The 17,970-nt window shown below is 41.1% G+C and overlaps 1 pseudogene; it reads left to right on the top strand.

The window, feature by feature from the left end:
* The first annotated feature begins 4,350 nt into the window (after positions 1–4,350).
* On the top strand, positions 4,351–17,419 carry LOC140522715 (ubiquitin D-like; annotated as a pseudogene).
* Positions 17,420–17,970: the final 551 nt, after the last annotated feature.

The following is a 17,970-nucleotide window of genomic DNA, read 5'->3' as shown; positions in this document are numbered from 1 at the left end:
GAGAGGGTAGGGGTAGGGAATGCAATAGGCAATATTTAATGTTGGGGTCAATAGTAGGGTCAGTTGACCCTGAAAGGCCATCTTGGTCATAGTCTTGCTTCTAGGCAAGATTGCAATGAGCTTTTCCTTGACTAATGACAGTCCATCATGTGTTTGAAGGCACCTTCCTTGGGGTATCTAGCTATTTTTTTTTTGTCCCTGTCTCCCTCCATTCCTTGCCTGAAGGAATCTTCATTATCTGGCTATCTAATCATCTCTTTGTATACTTTTCTCACTTTTTCTCTCCTCTTTTTTTCTCTTAATCTTTCTATTTTGATCTGTTTATTTCTGTCTCTGTTTAGGCTATCTCTTTGTTTGTGTGACTTCCTTCTCTTTTTTCTCTGCCTCTCTCATTTAAGAAGACTTTGTTTATAGTACTTGAGTATATATTGTTTTATGTGATTCATTTTCTCCCTTCCTTGTCTTTGGTCTTTTTTATTCCCTCATCTCTCTGTCTATATCTCTCCCCAATCCATCTCTCCCAGAGAGTCTTCTCTGTTCCATAAACAGAAGACAAAACTTTCTTTTCGGTAATTGCCAAACTTACCCCTCTGTAACAACCAGAGAACAAATTTCCTACTTACCCTGAGTGATAAAAATCTCCTGGGTGTCTTGCTGCTGGAGCTTCACTGTGCCAAAGAACAGTGCCTAGCTCCAGTTAACCCACTAAAATAAGAAAAGAGAATAAGGGGAAAGTGCTACAAATCCCCTTTTGAGAGACAATGGTGGTTATACCTTAGATTGAATTTAGGGGACTCTTACGGGACAAAATCTCCCTGGTCTGGGTAGTTTGGTGCAGATGCAAATTGTTGGGAATTGTCAAAATCTTAAGGAATGATTGATTTCTTGGGGAGTGGAGAAAAAAGCACCTTAGATCTAGAGTTATGGCCACTTTACAGTCTCACCAGCTAAGCAGGAGGCACTAAAAAGACATTATTGTGGTATTAGGAGGTTACAGTGATTGAGGAGGAACAGATCCCAGATCTCCCATCCCATGGAGAGATGTAACTCATTAATTCTGTGAAGACCCTAGGGAGAGGATGGGGTAGGCCCAGGGTCTAGGCCCCAGGCCAGCAATTAACTTCTGGGACTCTTGATGACAGTGAAGTGAGAGGAAAAAGAGCCCAGGGAAATGACTAGCAAAGCAGCAATTGATGGGGTTCAGACACTGGGAACTTCCTTGAATTCTCCTTGAATCTTTCCACAGAACCTGACTTTTCATACTGAAATCTGTGGCCATTGTCGGTTACTTCTGATTGCCCCACCTGCTTCCCACCTAGGTGCCCCCTAGTCTGATATCTCTTGATTGCCTCCAGCTGTTTCCAGCCTTTGATTCTCCTGGGATTCCCTTTTTGAACTTCTTCTCAGTACCCTCCCTAGACCCTTTCTCCCATCACTCTAAACTACCAGCCCCCCCCCACCTCCTCATCCCTCCTATAGTCTCTTCTATATTTAAGTTCCATCTCACCTCCAAGAAGGTGCTGATATTCAATCCAGCTCAGATTCTGTTTAGTTGGGATTGTATCTGGCCCACTTGTGAATACAAGTGTTACAAATGTTTAGACTCCTTAAGAGGCAATCCAATTTGGCGAATCTTTAATAAACTTTGTTTTCTTTGGTTTTAAGAAGGCTTGAGTTGAATTCATTCCAGCATGACCCAGACTGTTGGTATTTTGGGGTCCCCATCACCCCTCAACCTCATCACAATGATAGTATCAGATAAAATTGGTTATCTTTTCCCTGCTACCAAAGACCAAAGCATCTTGATTCCTTCTACTTTCCCCTTCCCCTACACTGGAGGAAGCCATGAATCCTTACCCCTTGCTAACCTCTGCTAATGCCTTCAATCCCCCTCCCATCCAGTCCTTTCCCCAGAGCCTAAGCATAAGATGTAGGAGGGGAATATGTTGTTGGGTGTTTGGAGAGGAGGAAGGGAGTAGTAGTAGGTTCTTTGAAGCATGTGAAATCATTTTGATTTTCTATCCAGATTATCAGAATCAAGACCTCGGTAGATAAGGCTGTGTATGCAATGATCCAAAGTTCAGCGGATCTTTCTGAACAAACTTTATATTCCTGGCATTATAGAGGCTGCATCTTAGAAATTCAGCTGGCCAGGAAAAGGGTATTAAAAAGATGGACTCTGAAGTACATTTTTACTTCAGTGAAATGACTTGGAGTACAATTTTCTTAAACTCCAATTCACAGTCCTGCCTCCATCCAAACTTGTTTCTGTCGGGCTTGCCTAACTTGTGCCCAGGTAAATCCTGAAGGGGCAGTCAGACCTCCCCCTCTTTTAAAACCTTTCCAGAGGAGGGATACCTATCCAAGTGAAGACTGGAATATAGACTTTACACATATGCCCCCAGGTAGGGGTTTCAAATCGCTTTTGGTTTTTGTTAATACCTTTACTAATTGGGTGGAAGCTTCACCTTGCATAACTGAAAAGGCTCAGGAAGTGTCAAAATTCCTATGAAAGGAGATTATTCCTCGATTTGGCTTGCCTAGCTCCTTGCAGAGCAACAATAGCCTGGCTTTTATATCACAGATAACCCAGTGTGTGGCAAAGACTCTTAACATCACTTACCACCTTCATTCAGCCTGGAACCCAAAATTTTCGGTTAAAGTAGAAAAAATGAATCATACCCTCAAGTGGGTCCTTACTAAACTGTGCATAGAAACCTGGGAGATTGGATTAAGAATCTCCCAAATGGACTCCTTAGGGTCCACATCACACCCAGGGAAAGAATTAAGCTTACCTTCTTTGAACTTCTATATGGGAGTCCTTTCCTAATCTCAAACATCTTTGTAGATTCTGAACAGCATCTAATTATCCAATCTGCAACTCAGGTTGCAGGTGCTGTCAGAAATGCCCTAACTAAATATGCCAATAAGCATCTTCCAAAACCTCTAGACAATGAAAAGGGGTGTCTTGCTACAGTACAACCTGGAGACTGGGTCTATTTAATATCATGGAAAACCCAGAAGGGAGAACAATTAGATGTGAACTGGAAGGGACCCTACCGAGTCATACTCACCACTCCAACTGTAGTAAAACTTGAGGGCCTCCCCAGCTGGACTCATAATTCTAGGATTAAAGCAGTATTGCCTCTTGCTTTCCCCCCAGAAACCCCGCAACATACCTGTGAACCCTTGGAGGATCTCAAGCTACTGTTTAGAAAGGCCCCAGCCTCCTCCAGCAAACAGGTGGACAAAGAGAGGTGAAGCTGTACTTATCCTTTTCATCTTCACTTTAATCCCCTCCAGGGAAAATATTATTTTCCCTCTATTTCTTTCTCTGGTGAAACTGTTTCCTTTTAAACTGACATGATAGCGTTAATCCTTTTGCTCCTGCTCCCTGATACTTCAAATACACTTGGCCTCTGAAAGTGGGAAGACAACTCCTTGGTCAAACTGGGAAACTCATTAGATAGGGGGAGAGTTGAAGATTGTTGGGTGTGTCAGTCACACCCACAAGGCAACACTCACCTCCCACCACAGGCTGTTTTTGCAAAAGCTTCCCACCCCAATACGACTTCTTCCTCAGAGGTCTATGCTACCCCTTTTATGTTGGCCATCCCCCTATGGGCTACCCTTTCCATCTCAACACCTTACTTCTTCGCAGGGGAATATTCCCATATAAGTTCCATGGCCACTGAACAAGTTGAGATCCCTGTTAAGAGAGGGCTTGTAGAAGTCTCAGCTGGTCATTTAACCTGCACCACCTGCATAGATACAAAGAGTGATAAATGCCTCTGGAACTTTACATCAGCCAGTTGTACCAATTGCTCCCAGGGAGCATTTCCTACTTGCTCCTATGACTGTATCCCCCACTCTACTCTTCTACTAGGTCACCCCTTTCTAAGTCTCATCCCTAAGTTAAGCCACAATGCTACAGTTCCTTCTAGCTACAAAACCCTTATTGATCTCTTGAAGACGACCCTCTCAACTGGGAGTTTAATGTGCAACCATTCTGATCCTTGGGGCATCCAAACTCAAAACCTTTTAAAGACTCACCCCATCTGAGTCCCCAAAGGTTATATCTTCCTTTGAGGGGTCGGGGAACCAAGTAAAAAGAGTCCTGAGGAAGAGTTGAAATGGAGCAGCACCACATGGCAACACCTCAGAACTACCATCCTGACCACTCAATGCTTAACTACTTACAAAGATTTTGGGATATGTACCCTTGGATTTTTAGCACCCCCCTTCTCCATTTTCAATGCCACACAACCCAGGGTCTCCAAATTAAAAAGAACAAAGCATGGATTCTGGGGAAACATCACCTGGTTCTTTAAAAAGGGGACAGAGTATCTCATGCCCTGGTATGGTCACCTGCAGCATGAATTCATTCTCTTTAACCTTACAGAGACCATTCACCAGTTAGCAAATGAGACAGCTTATGGTCTCCTGGAAATCCAGCAATCTTTGGACTCCCTAGCAAATGTGGTCCTGGATAAAAGAATATCCTTAGACTACCTGCTTGCCTCCAGTGGAGGTATGTGTGCTGTAGCAAACATATCTTGCTGTATGTACATCAATTATTTGGTACAGGTAGAGGTCCATACTGAACGTATCTTGGAAAAGGCACAATGGATGTGAGAAATCCATGATAATTTCAGTGCCCCCAAATCATCCTCTTCATGGGATTCCTGGCTTCTTTCCTTACTTCCCCCTATTCTTATTCCTCTACTGGCTATAATTCTTTTGTGCCTGTTTGGTCCTTGTCTGTTTAACATCTTGGTGAGATTTGTCTCCTCCAAGGTCTGAGCCATCAACTTCCACATGACAGCCCAGGCTATATACCAACCTCTGACTGAATCTGAGGTCTCCAGCCCACTGGACCTGATACCTCTCAGGTTCTGAAATCTGGCCCCTTGAACAAGACCCATCAAGGCAGCTGAGACCTTCGTCCCTTACCACAAAAGAACTTGGGTCTTATCTGTTTGAGCGGGGAATGATGGGATATAAGCCCAAGCCAAAACCTTTTCCCCTTGGATCAGGAGGACTTTTGTCACATTTATCTACAAGGCTCCTTGGATTTTCCTTCCCTTCCCTCTCTCAGCCAGGATACCCCCTATCTTCTGCTTAGCATTCTTTGGATATCTATATCTTTCCCTTTATTCCTATTACCAGTCATTCCCATACTGCCCCTATCAAGATCTCTGGATTGCCCCACCTGCTTCCAACCCAAACCCTCCCTTGTCTAATATCTCCTGATTATATCTCCTGATTGCCTCTAGCTGTTTCCAACACTTGAGGAATCACCCTAGTCCCACAGAGGTCCTCCTTGGACTTCTCCTCAAGACCCTCCTTAAACCCCTTCTCCCATCACCCTAGACTACCAGACCACACCCAGATCTCTCCTATAGTCTTTCCTGTATTTAAGTTCCATCTTGCCTCCATGAAGGCCCTCAGGTGGGATCCAGTACAGACTCTGTCTAGCTGAGATTCTATCTGGCCTGTTTTGCAAGACAAATGCTACAAATGCGTAGGCTCCTTAAGAGCCAACTCAATTTGACAAATCTTTAATAAACTTTATTTTTCTTTGGCTTTAAGAAGGCTTGAGTCGAATTCATTCAAGCAGGACCTCGCATATTGGTATTTTGGGGTCCCCAGCACCCCTAAACCTCATCAGACCTGGATTTGCCACTTACCAACTTTTTGACCTTAGAGAAATCCATGATTCATCCTGGGTTTCCACTTCCTTATCTATTAAATGAGGGTGGCAGGCTAGATTGTTAAGGTCCTTTCTAGCTCTGGATTCTATGGTCCCATTGTGTACATTCTCTGTGCATAATTTTAACCTGAAGGTATGGTGGGTGATATTAGGACAAGGGAGAAAGATATCCTGATTCCATGGGAATAGTGGAGTATTAGGGGAGAGCCACATTAATATCACAGAATATATTAAAAAATATCAAAAGTGCAAATGAATATTATAAAAGTTTTGTAAGTGCTAAAGGGTTGCAGAGGCAAATGAGATCCATCAGCGAAACTTTTCCCAACGAGATAGATTTGAGTCAATGAGGAAGGAAACAAGATGGGGTGAGGGTAATTGGAAAGAAGATGGCTAAGAGAAAGGTCTTCATTTTTGGGAGGTAAAAGCTAGAATGGAGGAATGTGGAGCTGCCTTTTTCCATGTGGGCCAGTAGATAATTTTGAGATGAAGTTCCTCCCCTCCCCACCTCCATGGAAGAGAACTTCAGAGACTGCACGAGGTCAGAGCCAGCCGTTTAAGTGAATGAGGCTCTTGTTATAACCTTTCTTGTTTCACTTCCTCTCTCTCTGCAACCTCCTCCTCCAACCCTCATCCTGAAAAACTGAAAGTAAGGTGATTTCTGAGAATAGCAGCTGACCAAAGGTTGAAATAAAGTACATATTTGTGCTAAGGTGGGGAATTTCCATCCTCTCCCTTCACTCCCATCCCTCCAGCCTCTTATGATAAAAGTTTGTGAGGGAGGCTCATTTCTCATTCTATTCTTTCTCAGCTTCAGAGATGGTACCTAATGGCTCTTATTTTGATGCGTCAGTGTGTGTGTGTGTGTGTGTGTGTGTGTGTGTGTGTGTGTGTGTGTGTATGTGTGTGTGTTGTTTGTGTGTACTTACCCACAGGACAAAGCTTTAAGGGAGATACCTTCATCAACTGGGATGGGTGATGATGAAGTTCTACACTTGAGATATTCAGCAGAAAAGGCTTCTTGGAGAAGAGTTTTGAACTGAGTTTTTAAATGAGAGGAAGGACATAAATTAACAGAGAAGAATCAGTTACTTGGCTGTCTTGAATATCACTTTATTCCCAGCCTTCAACTGGGGATTACTGGAGTGGGGAGAGAAGTCTCCTTCAGGGTTCACTGGCAATGTTTGAAGCAGGTTAAGTTTCTTTCTCTCATAGGATGAAATATTTCAGTTGTGGGAAGTGGAAAGAGCACTGACTTTGTGGGAAGAGATCCTTTAAGATTCTAGGTCTGTTAATATTTGTGGGATGTTTACATGCATGGGCCTCACTTTCCTCCTCCATAAAAGAATGGTCTATAATGGTCTATAAAATGATTTAATTAGGTGACCTTTAAGGACTCAGGCAGGTTCAAAACCTATAATCCTATAAGGAGTTTAGAGATCTAGTGTAACATTCTTTATCCTTTACTTTCTTTCTAGAGCAAGCTGGCATCCCCTTGCAGAGTAGGAAATGAAGTTCTACTTACTTCACATTAATTGTTGAGAGGATGAAATCAGATAATGTACACAAAGCACTTTATAAGCCTTAAATAGCTTTGTAAATATCATTGATCTAGTATTTTTATGAGTTGGGATTTAAAGGAAACGGGGGAAGCCACGTGGACAAAGCTAGCCCTATAAGTGAATGATTCTCTAATTATGACCTTTTTTGTTTCCCTTTCCTCTCTCTCCATCCTTCTCCTCCAACCCCCATCCTGAGAAACTGAAAGTAAATTGGCTTCTGAGAAAAGCAGCTAAGAGTTTGGGAAAGAGGTCATTCCAGGACTAGGGAATAGCCAGAGGAAATGCCCATAGCTGAGAAGTACAGTGTCTTGTTTTTGAACCAGTGAAGAAGCCAGTGTCACTGAACTGAAGAGTATGTGGGAGGGAACAAGGTGCAAGAAGACTGGAAAGGAGGGTGGGGACTAGTTTATGAAGGGCTTTTATTGCCAAATAGAGCATTTTTCATTTGATCCTGGAAGCAATTGGTTGGGGAATGACTTGGTTGAACCTGTGCTTTAGGAAAATCAGAAATGTTAGATTGGAGCGGAGAGAGATTTGAGGCAAGCAGACCCAAGAAAAGGCGACTAGGCATAACAGGCCTAATTCTGAGGACTAGCATTAGCTAATTTATGAAAAGCTACATCATGCTTTAGGTTTACAAAGTAGCTTAAACACATTATCTCTTTTGATCCTCACAAGAGCCCTGTGAGGCAGGTAACTTCATTCTGCAGATGAAGGAAGGGAGGATGAGAGAAGTTATAGAATTTGCACAGAGTCATACAGCTAGGATATTGTAAGGCAGGATTTGAACTCAGGTCTTCCTGACTCTAAGTGGGTTCTTAATTTCATCAGGTGGAGAAATAGGAGCTTAGATCAACAACAGGCCAAAGAATTATACCTGAGTATTTTGCAAATGACAGTGATGAGGTGAAGAAACATCAATTAGTCTAGAACCTGGTCATATAGATAAGCATTGCCCTTCAAACTCCTACCCAGGGATGCTTTAAATGTATTCCAAAATCTTTGCTCAAATACATTTTGTAACTCTTTTTTTGGAGTTTTTAGAGTCACATACTCCTTAGAGGAGCCTCAATAGTGGTAAACCTCCATCTTTTGGGGAATGGATTTGATTTTTGGAAACTTCTTGGAAACATTCTGAGACATGTCAGATATACAAAGTTTGTGATCAAATCGAGGAATCTGATTTTCAGTGAAAAACCAGCCTATGTTCATCTTGTGACTGCAAATCAGGCTTATAAAACGTCTCTGAAAACATTTCTAAAAGGTCTCTAAAATTTTGTAAACAAGGACAATATGGGGAGAAAGGCCAATATGAATGAAGTGTCCTTTAGGGAGTTCTTCCTAGAAAAGGGGACAGGTTTGGACAGCGGTGCCTGGTGGAGGATGAACAGCATTGGCCAAGGAGAAAAGAGACCTGAGTTTGACTAACACCCTAGCCACAAATTTGCTGTTATGATTTTTCTTAGAAGTGAGTCTGTCTAAGAAGCCCCCAACAGTCAGAAACATACTCACCTTAAACAAAGAACAATACCTTTTGGGATATCAGGAAAGTTTTTTGTCCCTTGAGGCAAACTTCTGCCTGCAACAGTCATATTCCTCTCTGAGTAATAGGATACAATAAGTATCCCAGAGGCTTTGCATTTGATGAGGGGTTTCACTAATCAAGAAAATTACCAGAACTTCTGTCTTAGATCTTAAATTTGTCCTAAAAGCCAATCATTATAGCTCATTTCAAATTCTCACCAAAGCAAGTTCCTTCTTTAGGAACTCCATGACTCAGACAAGCTCTTTAGACTGCTGGAGCTGTACTTTATGACTAGTCTGAGGACTCCTCCTTTCCACACATATATACACAGTGTACCAGCTTTAGAGTTTAGCATTAAAAGTATAAACAGCAAACTTAAAATTTGTTTAAGTTTGTGATAACCAAACTTATTAAGTTTGGTGATAACCAAAGTGATAACCAAATTATTTTAACTGTAAGCATGAACAATAAACTTCAGAGAACATCAGTTGCATTTCCATATCATATAAAAATTATTGACAGGAGGATGGGCTGTCTTACCAAGTGCAGACAGCAACTGGCTGGCTACTTTATCTTGACCCACCCCCCTTCACCCTCTCCCCAGGGCTGTGGCTATGTGCTGAACCTAGATATGTCCAGGCCCCTTCTACAGAGTCAGGATCCAAATTTGTATGCTTTTTAATAGCTTCTACTAGTTGGTTTTGTAAAAGGGCAGGGTTTTCCTTTTCTCCCTGAGTAATTTCCCTAACTTTTTGAAAATTTATTTGCTTTTGAAATGCAGTTCTGAGGCTTTCTAACAGGCAAACACCATCTTTCCCCTATCCCCACTCTTTTGATAATCCTATCCAGGGTCACTAGTGGGAGCAGCAGCTGCTCTTGGCAGGTACCTTGTGGGGACATCGCTAGTCAAATGATCCCTAAAGTTTTGGGCTTGTTCCCAAATTCTCTTCTCAGTGGTACAGTAGGTAGAGGAGCAGGCATACCAATCACCCCAAGAAAGCTTGAATTGTAAGGATATGTCCCTAAAACTTTCAGTAAACTTTGTGGGGTCTTCCAAATATCTTCCCAGTTTCACTTTAACCTTATTGAGTTCTGAGATAGAGAATGGAATATGCGCTTTATTTTTCCCACTAGGTAAGGCAGGCACTTCCCTCAGGGGAAAAAGCGTTGAAGGCCCTGTGGGGCAGGGGCTTGGGAAGAGAAATAGAAGGAGTCCCACTTCTTGTGAGGGAGGGAATGTCAATGCTGCCTGAACTGGATTAAGCTGAAAGGTTAGGGTATCTGGCTGGCAAGGGGAAAGATCAGCTGCCACCTGAGGAGGGGAAGGGGTCAGAGGGGGAGATACCCCAGAGACTGCTGTGGGGGTGGGGCCTGAGCCCTTAGTAGGTATCCCCTCAGGCAGATGGGGCTGCAGAGGGAGGAAACTCACAGAGACTTGGGGTTGGAGGAGAGGAAGGGGCTTACATTTAGGCAGTTTTTCCAGGCTCAGAAGCCCTGGGTGAGGCTGGTGCCCCTCCTTTCTTAGGAAATAGTTAACATCTCTTTTCAGAGCAGCTCTGAGTTTAAATTATATCTTAAGAAGTCCTTCCACAGTGCTGAAGAGGTTGAGGGGTGATCAGGGACCCCAAAATACTGACAGTCCGGGTCGTGCTCGAATGAATTCGACTCAAGCCTTCTTAAAGCCAAAGAAAAAGTTTATTAAAGATTTGCCAAATTGGGTTGCCTCTTAAGGAGCCTAAGCATTTGTAACGCTTGTATTCACAAGCGGGCCAGATAGAATCTCAGCTAGACAGAGTCTGAGCTGGATTGCATCCTTCATGGAGGCAAGATGGAACTTAAATACAGAAAAGAGTATAGGAGGGATCTGGGGGGTGGTCTGGTAGTCCAGGGTGATGGGAGGAGGGGTTTAGGAAGGGTCTTGAGGAGAAGTCCTAGGAGGGAATCCAAGGAGGGTCAAAGGCTGGAAACAGCTGGAGGCTATCAGGAGATATCAGGCAATGGAGGGTTTGGGTGGGAAGCAGGTGGGGCAATCCAGAGATCTTGATAGAGGCAGTATGGGAATGGATACAGATCCTGATGGGAGTGGTCAGCAGCCTGAGGAATGGGGTTTTGTTGGGATCAAGGGTGGGGGGGTGCAACAGAGACCTGAGTAGAATGATAATGAATGAGTAGAATGATAATGGGCTTCTGGAGACTGCTGGAACAAATGGGAAGATTAGATTTGAGTAAGAAAGGCCAGATTAAGTGGGAAAATTCAAGGAGGCTCCCAGAGTCTGAACCCCATCAGTGCCTGGACTTCAAAAGGAAACGGGAATGGGGCCAGGAGGCTTTGTGTCTTAAAATTATCACAGAGCTTCCTGGAGCCATAAAATTCCTGATCTCTCTTATCTTGTCCCTTATCTTTCAACTCCCCATAAAACCTGAAGTTATTACAACAAGTTAACTTGCAAATATAAATTTGGTGGGTAGGCCTTTCAAAAATCATACAAAAGATTTTACAACATACAACAAATATCTTCCTCTTTTAAGAACAGTTAACAATTTATCACAAAACCCTCATGAACCTAATTGACAAAAATGACAAAAGATCTAAAACCAAGGCCTTTTCACATTTGCCCATAAATTTCCTTTTACAAGCATACTTTTGTAAGTGCTGGATTCATAGTAAAAACAATTTTAGTTAAAACTTCCTTCTTAACAGCAGAAATAAACTTTTTAAACATAATACATTCTTAGACGGAATATGATTTGAAAATCACACCGATATATAAAAATATATATGTATTTTTTAAAGGATTCTCATTTTCTCAGTAGGAATTCTATAACACAGGAAGTCTTACACAGAATTTATAAATTATTTATAAATAAAATAAATGTATAAATTTAAACCAATTCATTATTAATTTAGCAATCCAATTCCTAATATAACAACATTCAGATTTAGTTAAAAATTTAAGCTATTTACGTTTTCTTAAAACTTAAAACAAGCCATTATCTTTCAGGTGAATGCATTTCCACATCACCTTGCACAGTATTTCATTTCCTTAACACAACATGGGCACATTCTATCTTTGCAGATATCTTTTCAGACAGAGTCATCTCAAATTTGACTGAGCTATTAATTATCAAATCAAGCTACATGATTTCCTCTCTTCTTGAAATAGTTCCTCACACCCTCACCGCTTAATGAAACCATCTGAAACTGACCCACAGAGAACTGTTCAAACCTTCTTATCTGCCTTTTGTATTTCCAATCAAACCCTAATTTATCTTTCCAAATCTCTCAATCCTATTACTCAGGTATCTTAACCATAACTATCTATACTGGAATCCCATTCTAGCTTAAACAAAGCAAAAAAAGTTAAATCTACTATTATATCTAAACATCAGCTTTATCACTGCTTATTTATAACCAAATATAAGTTTTAAGTTATCAAATTTCTATCACATCCTTTAAAATCCCAATTTACGTATAACAAAATCCAAGTTTAAAAATTGTGTAACAATTACATTAGGTTGACGTTGCATCTAACTTATACTCATCCTTGTGTTAAACTTTTTACAATCATAAATGCCAAATAACAATATCATTTTCTTCTTAATACTGTTAAGAAGGGCACTTTCAGATGCTGCTTGTTATTCCTTCAGGACAGATTTTGACTTGAATCTTATAAAATCTGGATTTATAATCACAATTCATAAACATTTTAGCCTCTTTTTCCCCATAAGTCAAATACTCTTGTTACTTAAAAGAAAAGCTTCTCTTGAAGGAACATGTTGCCATTCTCAGCTCTGAATAGCCTTTCCCCTTTTAACTCTACTTCCTTAAAGACTTTAAACTGTCTTCTATCTCCCCTCCCCCTGGTAAAGAGCACTTGAATATTCTGCTGTTCCACCCATATCCTTCTGCCTTGGGAATTTCAGGCTCTACAAAAACTCTACAAAGAGTTTGAAATCCTACCTGTTCTCAGGTTAGCTTAAAATATGCCAGTCTGTCCAGGCAGAAGAAATTGACTCTCATTCTCCTTGTCTTCATCTTTTGGAATCTGGAGAGAATACTTCTAAAAGAAATCACTGAAATTCTAAATTGAATTTGCAAATAGTGAGATGGGAGGGAGGGAGTACAAGGATACTTTGCTATCCAACCCATACCTCCCTCTCCTTTTATATTTCAAATAAACCAGATACCATTTCTTCCAGCTTCTTTGTTCCTTAAAAAAATAAATTTTAGAGGTTAAGAGCCCAACAATTTAACTTATCAAGAGAGCCACATTTTTTTTTTAAAGTTGAATACTCTACAAGAAGCAAAAATCTTTCTTTTTCACATTCAATAACTTGGGCAGGGTTTAGAATACAGAAGGAAAGATTTTTTTAAACAACTTTTAAGAAGTTTTCAAAATCTCGCAACAGATCAAGCCAAACAGTAAAACATCTTTTTCTCTCTTTCTCTCACCCTCTCTCCAGCCCACTCCTCTGAGGCTGCTGTGATCAGGGAGGGAAGGAGAGAGGGAGATTAAGAGACAGCAGAATTCCAAAGGACAATCCAGCTACAGGCCTTGCTACACTGGCTGGCTGCCTGGCTGCATTTACAACCTTACAAAACACTTCACAAACACACAGACATACACAGAATGGATACAGCAATAACGTTATTCTCTTTTTAGGAAATAAACTAACTTTAGCTTAGACTGGCCAAAATTCAATTATGCATGTCAGTTTACTCTGACTCCAAACCAACTGCAAAAGGATCCTTCCCAGAATCTAGATTCTCCCTCTCTTTCTTTCTGCTCTCTCTCTAAATCAGACAGAGGAAGGAATATAGTCATCATTCCTTCAAAGGAGCTTCTGAAGGAATACCCAGAGGATTATTCATCCCCTTCCTGATACCATTATCTTAAGAGTGCTCATTTCCCATCTAAGGACTTATGCTCCCAAGATCTAGGAAGGACTGGTCGTACCTAAGATCCCAAGACATACAAGGCAGTACTGAGCCATCAATTTTTACTACCCTTGCTCAGGTCCCTGACTTAAGCTGCCTCCAGCCATTCAATCTATTGTTTTAGCTGAGTTCCTGGATTCACAACAATTCCTAATAATCTCAGAGAATTTAGCAGTCAGAAGAGGGGAAAATTTGCCTGTGGAGCCACTGAAAATCAATAGGTGAGTTCCCATCCCCCACAAGCAAGCTTCCTTTCTAACATATCTGTTGCTAAAGATCATGGAAGAGCCCCCAAGAATTGCTAGAAGTGAGCCTGTCTAAGAAGCCCCCAACAGTGAGAAACATGCTCACCTTAAACAAAGAACAATACCTGTTGTGAAATCAGCAAAGCTTTTATTAATCTTTACATCCATTCTCCCGGAATGGATAGGTAGCCTCCCCAGTAAGGTTACAGGATGACTACAACATGTTCAGAAAGATGGGGCTTCTTATACTGTTTTCTGAACTTGGATTTCCTGTGATACCATCCCTTGGTCATGTGACTTTATGTTCTCCTTTCTGATAGGCTTTTCCTGACACAGCTCATTGAGGTTGAGCATTAGCTTCTGACCTCTAACCTGTCCTTACTAGGTAGCAACTCATCACCTAGAACTGTGGAAAACAGAACTTCCTTGTTTCCCACATTTTGAGGGGGCCTTTCCTTGTCCTCTTAGGTCCTCATGCCTTCCTCTTTCAGATTACTTTAATCTACTCTGTACATATCTTCTAAATATTTAGTTATTTATGTGTTATTTCCCCCATTGGAATGTATGCTTCTTGAGGGCAGGGATTAATTTTCTTGTCATTCTAATAATAATTGTCAGCTTTAATATAGTGCTTTTAGATTTGCAAAATGCTTAACAAATATTATTTCATTTTATTCTCACAATAATCCTGAGAGGCAGGTGCTTTTATCATTTCCATTTTACAGATGAGGAAATTGAGGCAGGAGGCAGTCAAATGACTTATTCAGGGTCAAACAGGTGGTGGCTAGATTTTGCAGATCTTTCTTGATTCCAGTTCTGTTGTACCCACTGCTCCAGCTAGCACTCTCACTATTCTCAGCACTTAGCCTGACACATAGTAATTTCCTAATAAATTCTGATTTGCCTTGTCTGCACCTAAGTTTCTTCTCTATAAAATGAGGGAGGTTGGCACTTCCAATCTTCTTCCAAAGGTACTTTCAGCTCTAACAGTCTATGATTAGTGGAGAGGAGCTCCTTGAAGGCAGAAACTATTTCTTTTTTGACATAGCCTCAGTGATGGCACATACTAAAACTTTATAAGGCTTTCTGAATGAAAGGAAGCAGAAACAAGTCCAGGAAGAGCAAATGGCATTATGAACTTAACAGACCTTTTAAAGACCTCAGTTTTCTCAGTTTTTTAAAGCTCAGTTTTCTGCTAGGCACTGAGGAAAACGCAAAATGAATTAAGAGACTATGCTGAGAGAATCGAGATTAGTCAATCAGTCAATATGCATTTCTTCAGAGGCTATTTCCTATGTGGCAGACACTGTGCTAAACTCAAGGTAGTTTGTAATCTAGTAGACACACCCACGAAAATACGATAATAAAAATAGAGCATTGCAAATGCATCCAAGAGATATTAAATGCATCCTCCAGAGATGCAAAATGTCTGAGGAAAGAAAGACAATTATTGACTGAGTGTATCAAGGAAGGATTCATGGAGGACTAGTGGCATGTGATTCAGATATTAAATGATAGTAAAGATATAAACTGTGAGAGATAGGGGAAGAGCATTTCAGATGAAAAGAATGAAGTAAACAAAAGAAAGTCAGGAGAGATCAGATGCGGCAGAACTTGCCAGTAGTTCAGTTTGGTTAGGGCACAGCCTATGGAACAATGATGTTATGTTCTGGAGGACCTTGAGATCAGTGATCTCAAAGGTGGAAAGAAGCAGGTCATGAACTTTTAAAATATCTACTCTTTTGTTCCATGTTTCTAGGTGAATGTACATACCCAAAGACAAGAGCTAATGAAATTCACTGCCCAGAAGGATGACAGGGTAAAGAAGATTCATGAAGAGATTAGATTTAAAACCAAGGTACCTGTACAAAACCAGATGCTCCTCTTGGGCTCCAAGACCCTAAACCCTGCAAAAAAAGTTGTCCCACTACTGGTTGGACCCCAGTACAACTATTCACCTGACCCTGAAGGTGGTAGAACCAAGTGATGAGGAGCTGCAGGTATTTCTGAGGGAGATGGATGAAGGAAAGAAGTTTTAATATCAGACCATCCAGCTCAGTGCCTCAAGTGAGGGAGGTGATTAAAACCGTAACTGGAGTGCCCCCTGAGGCCCAGATTGTGACCTGCAATGGCAAGAAGCTGGAGGATGAGAAGATTATGGCTGATTACCTCATCCAGAAAGGCAATACTTTCTTCTTGTCCACATTTTACATCTCAGGCTAACCAGAGAGAAGAAAGCCTGAAGCCAGGAGAAAATACAGCTCACAATCTTTCAGCTAATTCCTGCTTTTGCCAGATATAATCCTTTCCTGCCTTGCAACAAAAATTCAGAAGGAAGTGGATGAAGTAGAGAAGGAAGAGTAGCAGTAGTGGTGGTGGTGTGGTAGAGTATTAAAGGACAGGAATTCATTTCAAGCTTAGTAATTCTATGCCAGTATACTTCTAGTGTGATGTTTAAATGCAATCCTTTAAAAGCTTTTTGTAGTCAAGGCCTTGTTGTGTTACAGTTATAAAAAGGGATTCTAAATGAATTCACCCTCACATATGTAGCAAATAAATTGTAAATACTACACTAGAATTCAATTATCTTGATTTTAGTTGAAGAATTCTTCCACTATAGTAAATTGGATGTTGGGAACAGGGAGATTATCTTAGTTTCTCCAGTTTAACAGTCAAGAGACCCTTTTCTCTTCCTATACCACGATGGAGGTAATTCATCATAATCATCAAGATAGCTAATTATCCTGCCACCATTAAACTATGATGCCTGGAAGAGAAGGAAAGAAAAATGTTCTTTTTTCCTGATTTTGACTGTATCTGATGTAAAAATTACATATTTTATACTTCTCCCCCTCGTTCAAATGAATAATCCTATACGTGTCCTGAGAAATGGTGGCAACAAGGAAAAATGTGCTTCTTTTCTCTCCTACAAGTGTCTGGTGCCATAAGGGAATGAAGTCTTCCAGGAAATAATTTTGGGGGATTTTTCTTCTGCTTGTGACAAGAGTTCAGCAAAGATGTGGGAAGATTTATCTGTTGTCACTCCTATTAAGTTTCCATTCTTTAATCATCCTATAACCACTCCCTAATGGGGTTTTAGAGTTACTTAGTATGCCATCCCAGCCCTTTCTCTCATTCCCAATACTGTCCTTTCCTCACTTAATCTTCATACCTTTTCTATATGGGTCATGTCTTCTCTCTTAGATGCCCCTCTGCTTTCTATTCAGTACTTAAATCCTTTGTTGTTTTCAACGTCTCAAAAAGTCCCTCCTCTTCCAATGCTATGGTTTCATGATATGTTGTGATGGATCCATCTCAAAGAATTCAGTCAGACCATCTCTAATCCAAGTATAAACATTTATTGAGATTGATGCCTCTCATGAAGCAGGCTAAGTTCGAAGAGGAACCAGCTACTTCGGAGAAAGTAAGATCTATTTTTATAGGCTAAAGATGCATTTATGTAATAGAAATTATGAATATTAAAATGGCAGGAGGGGTTTGTGAATGGGTTACATAAAAGAGGAGAGGTCCTTTCTATGGTTCAGTGGTTAAACCTTCTGGTCATGCTGCCCTCCAAATGGCTAGCTATTGTGATGCTTTCTGGTCAAGATGGATAGGTAGGTATTGTGGTCCTGTCTTGTGCTAAATGGATGATGTTGGACTAAATGGTTGACTGCAAGAACACCCCAGTTCAAATAAGGGAATTGGATCTGAGGGCAGTGGTTAGTTAGGGCCATTGGCTATATTGAGTCTGGGGGTCTGAGGTGGGTTAAAGCCAAATTCTGTGGTTAAATCAGGGTGTGCCTGCTGTTTAATGAGGCCCATAAGGAAGTTAGAATATTGGGACTGGGGCAGCTTTATTAGGATTCCATCATTCCACGCCTCAGAGAACTGAGACCCAAAATCATTTGAGAAAAGGGATGAAGGTCTCCGCTTCTATAGCTTCTTTACACTGAAAAGGGATGTAGAGCTGTCCCTCAGTGGGT

The sequence above is a fragment of the Notamacropus eugenii genome, chromosome 2 (genome assembly GCF_028372415.1).
Source record: "Notamacropus eugenii isolate mMacEug1 chromosome 2, mMacEug1.pri_v2, whole genome shotgun sequence".
Classification (NCBI taxonomy): domain Eukaryota; kingdom Metazoa; phylum Chordata; class Mammalia; order Diprotodontia; family Macropodidae; genus Notamacropus; species Notamacropus eugenii.
Note: the sequence above shows the minus strand (reverse complement) of the source record. Positions and strands in the feature narration are given on the sequence as shown.